The following is a 9,652-nucleotide window of genomic DNA, read 5'->3' as shown; positions in this document are numbered from 1 at the left end:
ACCATCATCATCACCATTATCAGCCCCATTTCATGTTCCCGGAAAGACGAAGGTCCCTCCCAATGATTTCCAATTTATTTGCCCTATTTTGTGCGAGATGATTCCATTTTACCCCTGCGAACTTATATAACCACGTCTGAGTATTTCATTACATTATTGAATTCCTGACTCGTAAAACTATATTTCATTGTATGTGTATGCGCCACCAACTATTCCAGCAGATAATTGCTGTATAGTTTCTTTAGTGAAACGCAGTTTCTGCAATGCACGCGTGGCTTGCCTATACAATACGGCCACGCCCTTGGCTCAAGTCGTAAGGGAAACTTCCTGAAGCACCTTTCATTACTTCCCACGTTTCTCTTGAGACATCGCCCCTCCTATTGTGCGAATTGTACGCGTTCAGCCAAACCAGACGCATTGTTTCAACCAGACGCCTGCGTGGCTTAAATCGAGACAAGAGGCGTCGACCAAAAGGGAAGTTTGCGTCCCAGACGCCTTCTTGTTGGCAGCGTAATCAAGATAGAGAAATTGAGCTGGAAGTATATGATACGCTCGGACGAATAGTTTTCCACCATGTCATCGGAGCAGTAAGGAACGTCTTAATTGTTTTGGTACTAGCTGTGGTTTAGTCAAGCGAGTACATGTGGCGGGGCGCGCACAGGATATGTCCCGTTGCTGTCTGACATTATGAGTGCACTTCAACGCAGTTTGTATAGGACGAAGCGCATGCATATACTTGATCTTTCGGCTTTGCTGGCCTGTTGTCTGGAGCTGCAGGCGGTGTTGCCATAAAACGGAGTGTCGACATAAAATGAAATCCTACTGGTCGAATTCATTCTGACCCACGTTGAGGAGGGTCGTCGCCGTGAGTGATTCGTGCTGCTGCGTCAAAGTGCACAACTGTACCAAGGCTGTTAGCCCATCGATGAACATATACACGGCCGATCCAAACGCGGTCGTCGCTCCGATGCGTCCGATGAGTCACCGACGTTGCAACTGATGTCCTTGTGTTGCTTGTGTCATTGGAATGGGAACTGCTGACTGCGGTCTTGTCGTTTCATATACACAGAGCGCCACGAGCGTGATTCCCATGCAGGATCGTAGAGCTCACGCACCGACGTGAGATAGTCTTCTTATTCTCAAACTGCTCGCGTAGCTTATATCGTCCTAGACATATGCACTTGAGATAAAATTATGGTGAGGGGGAGGGGATCTGTTTCCAATTCTACACGTAACAATATGAGAGGTTCCAGTATTCTTAACTGAATCGAATCTTCAGTAACCACGCCGCGCGGTGAGAGTTCTACGCTGCTATACGAGACTTGTTTTGACGTCCACCGAAGCGGCTCTACCTCGAAAGGCGTCCGTTGCCAGCAAGGTGAGCGTGCGAAAGTGACGCTAACCAAGGACAATCACCGCAAGGAGAAGAAAGAAGGACGGAATGGTAAGACAGTCGGGGAACGAAATGGAAGTGCTTAACCTCGCCCATGTGAAGCGCCTGATTTTGTCGGCAGTCTCCTCACGCTGCAAATAACACTTATCACCCGCATTCGCTGCACAAGGCGTACCGCGCGATTATAGCGCGAGATCTGGCGCGGAGAGAGAGATAGAAGCGTTACAAGAGATTCCCAAGGTCGAGATAAGCTGTGTCTCAGTCGACAGGTGTTCCATTTCGCCAGTGATAAGAGGTGGCCGCAGGTAACACGCCGTTATACCCCACTGCCGCGCCGCACGCAGTTGCTGTCGGTTATCGCTCGCGTTACCATTTACGTTGTCGGTGTATACGTTACGCGAGCTCGTGATTAGGGCATTGCAGCTTCTTGGCGAACACTCGAGTGGCCGTCCCTGCACGTGAGTACAGGAAGCTCCGCACCACCTGGCGTGCGCCGCCCTTGCGTGGGCTGCGGTCCTCTTGTGCCACCCGGATCATTGTTTGGCTGTGGCGACACGCGTGCACCGTGCAGCGTTGGCCTTGTGCGCTATCCTCGGGCGCGCACAAGGGCAGAATGGAGTTGCGAGTGGTTAAACCTCGCACGTCAAGGCGCCTACTGAGTCACGGCGATGTAAACTGGAAACGGCGCGCTGTAGAGAAAATGCGTGTCGCCATGACGTACTATAGCTCTCCTTTCTAATTTTTGAAATTTGCTACCATATACCCATTTTATCGGTTTGATTTACACTTTTTCACTCACCGTGGTCAAATAATAATAATATCTGGGGTTTAACGTCCCAAAACCACGATATGATTATGAGAGACGCCGTAGTCGAGGGCTCCGGAAATTTCGACCACCTGGGGTTCTTCAACGTGCACCTAAATCTAAGTAAACGGGCCTCAAACATTATCGCCTCCATCGAAAATGCAGCCGCCGCGGCCGGGATTCGATCCCGCGACCTTCGGGTCAGCAGTCGAGAGCCATAACCACTAGACCACCGTGGTAGCTTAGTGGCTAAGGTGTTGCACTGATAAACTTCTGCTCGCATGTTCGGCTCCCGGCAGTGCGGACGCTTTGCGATGGAGGCAAACGACACCTATACTTAAATTTAGGAACACGCTTATCAACCTAAGTTGGCCGAAATTAATCCTGAGCCTCCCAGTAAGGCGTGCCTCATAACCATATCGTGCTTTTGGCAGGTAACACAAGAAAATTTAATATTTAATACGAAGGTGTGTTATGCCGGGGGTCCACCAAGAATCAGAGAACGTCGTTTCCGTCGCGGATGTGACGTCAATAAAATGGCACGTTGGTAGCTCAGAAACAAATTCAAAAAAAAAATTACTGGCTTACGCTGCCTAGGAACGACATCCGAGGCAGACGCCCTGACCACCATGCCACGCGAACGCGTAATACATGCTTCCCACTTTGACAGTGATTGCGCCACCATCTAGCAGCGGTGATGTGAAGTACAGCGCCGAAGCGCTGTGGGGGCGTTTCGGGACGGCACGGCGCAGTCATGACTGCGTCTAACCAACGAGACACGCGCCAGAGGGAGGCACTCTCGCATTCATGGATCTGAGCGCGACGCAACTTACCGGGTTGCCAAGGGCACTACGGAGTCGAACCAAAATACTAGGCGGAGATGTGGCAGTGGGAGTCAATATAGGTGCATCCACGGAGAAGGTTGTCATGATGGCTCAATATACACACTGGCTTAATATTCATGCACACTGCGTGAGTTGTATTTGCTAACGTCCGCCACAGCCGAAACTACTTCTATGAAGGCACGTTTCACTTTCGTGTTACAAACGATTCCTATGCAAGACGAAACTACAAAACTTTTTTTTTTTTATGAGTTTGTGGCTATGCATTAAGAAATGCGGACTGGAGAGATTTATGTGCAACTTCGGAGACGTCGCGCTGCCTAGAGGAAACAGAACCAGGACCTTACAGCCATCAGCGTATAGGTAACATGTAATATAATGCCTATAATTTATGCATTACTCTGTTCCCAAATAGTTCTTTCCTGCACGAAACTGTGCGATTTCCACGCACTCGCGTAGTTATTACACACTTCATTTGGTCATTACACTGGATACCAACGACAGCGCCCCTTTGTGCGCAGTGTGACGACTGTAGCCGCGCAGAAACCATTTGCTCGAATACCTGTAATTTTGTGTTCTACATTGAGATTTTGGATATTCACGAAGAACAACCTTTCAGCGCCTGTTTCCAGCTATATATATGACATACTCAATGTAAAAATTTCGCGAGGAGGTTCACCCCCCCTAACCACCCCTTGGCTTCGCCACTGGTGGTCGGCGATTTGGTGCCTTAGAGCCTTTAGGGCGGGTTGCTGAGTGCGCTTGCAACATTTTTATACGAGGAGGTATCTTATCAAGTAAAGCTTAGGTGTCGAGGTGAGCATTAGGACCAACTAACAAACAAGAAGAGTAACGTTGACGATGAGGTATTTTCTCAGGTTTATTTTTAATTTTTCGCCACTGTTCTTCTCAACAACCATGCTCGAACTAGCACCGTGATAAGCTCTCTGGTTTCCAGCACGCATCAACAGAATAGGTTATGAGTGTCGTCGTCGTTGAGCGCTTGGAGATTAACTTCTGTGGACTGAACCGAGGACAATGGTGGGAATAGTAGCTGCCATTCTCGCGGGCCAGCTGCATCTTTAAGCCGCTGAGCCACTAGCGTAACGATAGTGTACTTATATAGCATAGCTCTCCGATCTTATCAATGCACCACGGCGAAGTTGATTCATGGGCCATCGAATTCGAGTAACCCAACGTTCCTCTTTCATAATTAAAGGCAAGCTATACGCCCCAGAAAGGAATAAAAAAAAACCGACTAAACACTGAGCTCAAAGCGCGGACGGTTATGCGCGTAAACATCTTTGGTATGCACCCGACTTCTATGAATACTGAAATTCTCTGCGTGTACAGGAGGCATTAGCCGCTACAAAGGCGCCGAAAAATACCTGTTCGAATTGATACGAGTGCCCGTGTATGTACGGATAGCAGAATTCATTTAGAATGTTTTGTGGCCTATATTTAGCTTTTGTAGCGAACGTTTGTTTTATTTTTCAAGAAATGTTGTAATTGAAATAAAAATAAATAATGCTTTCTGTCAGCCTACATTTTGGCGCTGAAATGAATTGAATTTCGACTAATGAAATGGAACTGGGCTCACTTAGTTGTCGGGAGACATCACAATAATTTCCGCTCACTGGCCGCGTTACCTTGCTTCCATGGGGATATTTAAGTCGATTTACTGGCCGAATGACATGCAGATTGTTAATGATTCCCCTTCTCTCTCTCTCTCTCTCTCTCTTTGTATGTTTGTATTTACTCGTGTGTGTGTACATTAGAGCTAGAATACTTCCCTATACATAAATTTCATGTCGACGTAGACTGCACGCTCTCTGGATTTCGGACGGTAGATGATCGCGAGTCCAGATGTGCTCACTTACAAGCAGCTCTTCGGCGCGCGAAATTAGTTAAGAAATATATTTGGCAGCCTATTACTACGTTGGGTGGCGATGGAAAATAGAGCCTCACCTTTTTACTTTTTTATATAGCTTATTTGCCTCGAGAAACAGATTGTGTGCAGCTTCACAACTGTACATATAGCCTTCTTTATGTCGGTCGATTGTGCTTCTCAAGATCCCCTCCCTCTTGTGCTGAATCGAACCCACGACCACACGACCATCGACAGAGTGCCATATACCGTATTTTCTCGCATATAACCTGCACAAAAAAAAAAAACGGAAAAATGTTCTTAAAAAGTGACGTGCGGGTTATATGCAGGGGTCAGATTTCTTTTTTTCTTTTTGTCTAGAGTTAAAGTTAGGGGTGCGGTTATCTGCAGAGGCGGGTTATATGCGAAAAAATACGGTACAGACAGCCGGCCCGCCGGATCGTTGTTCGATTCGTGAGACCATTTGCGTTCGATGCATGTTGAACACAGATATAGCGGGGAGAGAGAGAGAGAAAAAAAAAAAAAAGAAAAGGGGGGGGGGTCAAGGAAAGGCATGTAGCTTAACCAGACGCGCGTCCGGTTTGCTACCCTGCACTGGGCGATGTGAAAAGGGGATGTCGGTCTTGCGGAAAGGGCGATGATGCTCTGCATATAAGCGATTAACGTGAGTGTTCAGTCGAAAGTCAACGCTTGTCCGTGTCAGCTCTCTCTTCGTGCATTCGTGTTTGTTCCCGTGCTGTTGAAATTTTCTTCACTCTGCATATAAGGACGGAATAATGGAACGTTTCTATCCCATTGAATTTACCTGCAGCGCTTCGTTGGTGGTAAGAAAGGAGCGCCCGCGATATCAAAGGAGCCAACTGGCCTCGAACGGCGGCTGGAATGGATCAGCCCATCATTACGGACGCGTATAAGGTATTCTAAAAAACTATAAAGAAAAAGTAGACCACGAAACTATACTGTTCGCAAGTTCGAGTGATCGATCAGTTGTTTCATTAAATGAAAAATAAATATCGATTTATCGCCGAATGGAGAAACGACAGGACAGTTTCCAAACACTTTCTGTTCGTGGCAAACATGGCGCAAAAAGCGCAAATCCAATGCTAACGTCTTTGGTGCGCCGTGGCGAGTTTACAGTTCTGGATAGTTCAGTAAACCAACACCTATAGTCAATAATAATTGATTATTTACGAATTATTTAAGTAATATTTTCTTGCATACGCACGCGCGCGTGTGTGTACACGTGTGCGGAAATGCACCTGCACGGCCACAGCTAAAAGTGAACTAGTTTTAATCTTGCTTAACGTGGAGCGTTTCTTTGTTGGTTTATAAAGCTACTGCTTCCGTTTTCGCTGATGATGTGCGATTTTAACGCTGACAATGATATCTTTTTTTTACTAAAGAAAAATAACACGAAAACAAATATATATAGCTAAATGCAGTGCTCATGTGTGTCATTAATTTCCTACGTTGAGTTGTTTACGCGCGGGCGTATTCTCGCAGTAATTAAGAATTATGTTCGCGTATATGTCGGGAGCGGTTTTCGCCGCTTTTATTGGGTCTTACATAATGCCTCTGTCGCTAACTAAGCCATCAATAAAGGCTGGCAGGTGAATTATAGTATAGTTGAAACCCGCAATAACGAAATCGGCGGGGAAAGCTCAAAATTTCGCTCTTGCGGGAATTTCGTTGGCGCGAGAATGCCGCAGAAAAGACATGGAATTTAAAAAAAAAAGCACATTATATTTCAAAAAGTCAGTAAGTTTGCTTCGGCGGGCATTACCATGCAGCATTTTCATGCCTCTCGATCGGGAATCTCGTTTGCCACGGCACAAAGTTCGCCCCATGCACTGGTGACGCACTTGATGACGGCGGCACTGCACTGTCACCAGTACCGTCATCAAGTGCGCCTACAGGCGAACCTTCTTCCGGCTCCCCTGGATCAGCACGGATCAGCGCAGAATCGTGGACAGCTATAGCTGCACGCAACGCCGAATTCTTCGGCGATGTCCATTTTTTTCCTGCCCTTTTCTAGCTCACTGGTGATTGCAGCCTTATTTTTCAGCGTGATGAACTTCCACTTTTTCGTTGGAGGCAGCGAAATTGGACGAAGCAATCGCAACACACAGTTCACGTTGCACCAAGCGGCAAGCGAACGCTCCACAAATGGCTCCACACACGCGACCATGTGCGCGCAAAGCCGACAAAGCCAAGCACAGAGCCATGTTAACGAACGAAACTCCATGAGGAATGTGGATTTGGCTACGTAGTCCGCGATAACGAGCACGTGTTTCGGCAAGCCATTATCATCACCATTGTCGCCAGCTTTGTTTTTTTTTTGTAAACAATGATGGCGGCTGCTTCTCAAGTGTGCTGTGGCGATAGTTTTTCACAATTTAAGTGTGGCATGAATGCACTTCAGCAGTTTTCGAATGTAGTTAACGTTGCGAGAGTAGATTATTTGCACACTCGTGTTTCAAAAAATTTCGTTAATGAGGGACTGCGGTATGAATATCTTTCGTAGTCGCGAGTTACGAAATGCATTGACTCCTATGGGCGTTCGCCGGTGCTCCGAAAATATTTCGTTGCGGTGAGAATTTCGTTCTCTCGGGATTTCGTTATCGCGGGTTTCGACCGTATACATTTCAAATTTCGCCAGCAAGGAAATCTCTCCGTTTGCTTTCGGCAGAAAAGAAACTTTAAAAAATCATCACCCAAACACTACGTACATATTGTTAGCCAACTAAGCTGGAACGTGCGGCCCCGGTGTTTATCACGAGCTCTATCGAAGTGTTTTCTGCTGTTGATTTTGATTTCTCTATCACCACATTTAAGAGATGCGTGCTTCAAACTTTGCATTTGGTGACGTTAGCTTAAAGGGTATTAACAACGCCTAAGTAATTTTATGGGTAGTGATTCGTTCGGCGGCGTGTATCATCCCATATATGCTGACAAAACATGAAGAGAAACTACTACAAGTGCGGAGACCCATCAAGGTAGCCTATGCTAGCATGGCTTTCTTTATTTGTTCCTTCGCACTCACGGACCGCCACATTTTCCCACCTCGTAGTCGTATATAAGCTTCGCTGTTTAAAAAAAAAAAAAAAGGAAGTGGGAGAGAAGGAGGAGCCCTTATGTTTACAATACCGTGACTCAATAACGCTATGCTTCAAACTGCTAACTATATTCGGGGTGGATGGAGCAGTGCGGTTTCGTTCGTCTGGTCCTCACGCAAGGAGACCTCGCAAGATGCCGTGGGCGCCCGTTTGCGCGCTCCCTTAATTATACCGATTGTACAACGCCGCCTACAACACGAATAAGAATGCTTAAGTGGCGACCACATATTGCGCTTGAGCAAGGGGGTACGTTAACCGCTCCGGAAAAGGTAATGAACGTTGTAAAAAGAACCATGACGTCGCAGCTTGGCCTTCCGCCCCTCGTTGACGTTATAGAGCTTATATAATTCACGAGGAATTTGGGCTGGCGCCAGGATGAAGCGATTAAAACGAACGAAGTAAATATACGAATAAGTGAAACAACGTGAGCACTAAGCCGCGCGCCTGCCCGCGCGAGGTAGACAATGAGCTTCGCACGTGACAGGCGTGTAAACATGGTGCGATCATCTATTTCTACGGCCGCGTGTTAAAGCTCCCACCAAAAAGGTGCCATGAGCGGTTGGTACAAAGCTCGAGGATGTCCCTAGCCATGAGCGCCGATTCCCAACTCCACCACGTCCCTAGGTTTACCCCCCAGCCCCCCTAGCCCCCCGATTCCTGTTCGCTAGCCTAGGGAATCCTGGCGTCCACTTGTGTGCAATGGTGCAGTGGCGCCATCTTTTGAAAACTTTTGCAGCCTCTACATTTAGCGTCGGTTCTAGAAACCTGTTTTTGCGGTCGGTTAGTGTGTGTTTGCGTGTGTGCGTGCGTGTCAGTGGTGCCAAACTTAGTCGCCCTGGTCACGTGCGAGAGAGTATTAGCCCCGGGACCGGGGAGGCCTGTCTGGCTTTCGGTGTGCGGACCGGAAGCCTCCCTTTCTCTTTCAACAGGTGTTCAGCGGTTGCTCGATGCCCCATGGGAGCAGACGTTCGGTTTAACGTCGCGTTTTCAATTTACTTCAGCCATTGCGGACGCCTCTCGTCACTATGGTAACTAGTAATCCAACCCCTTTGACGACCTACACGTGGTGCACTAATATTCGCGTTCTTGAACTGCCGTAAGTACTCGCTACGCTGAGATAAAGCTAACGTAAGCAAACACGGGCGCGACACAAGCCTGCATTTTGTGTTTAGCGGGTGAGGAGTCCATGGACAGCTGTGCGAGCACAACTGGTTTTTACAGCGCACTCGTTCCGTCTGTATGCCTCGTCTTCCTGCATTGCATAATAGGAAAGGACGATAAGAAAGGTGCGCCACGCCTCCTCTCTCCGGTCCGTCCAGAGGGGTCAAGGCGGTCAAGACGTTTACGCAGGGTTGTCAGTGTGTGTGTGAGCGCGCGCGTGTTGCCAAACACACCGCGCTGCTCTTGGCGCGGGGAGGAACAGTGGATGTGCGAGTCACGCCTCTTCGCGCGTTAGCCACAGTGCAAACGCACCGTTTGGGAGCGCTGACTCATCGGCGCCTCCCGCTGGGCTAGACTCTCACTGCTGGCAACACTTACCGCGCAACAAGAATTATCTAGGTTTCGTTATCGGCGCGTCGCAGGTAAATGCCCCTTGAGCGAAGCGCC

This window comes from Rhipicephalus sanguineus, chromosome 1 (assembly GCF_013339695.2).
Source record: "Rhipicephalus sanguineus isolate Rsan-2018 chromosome 1, BIME_Rsan_1.4, whole genome shotgun sequence".
NCBI classification, from domain to species: Eukaryota; Metazoa; Arthropoda; class Arachnida; order Ixodida; family Ixodidae; genus Rhipicephalus; species Rhipicephalus sanguineus.
The sequence above is the reverse complement of the archived record's forward strand: the minus strand, read 5'-3'. Positions refer to the sequence as shown.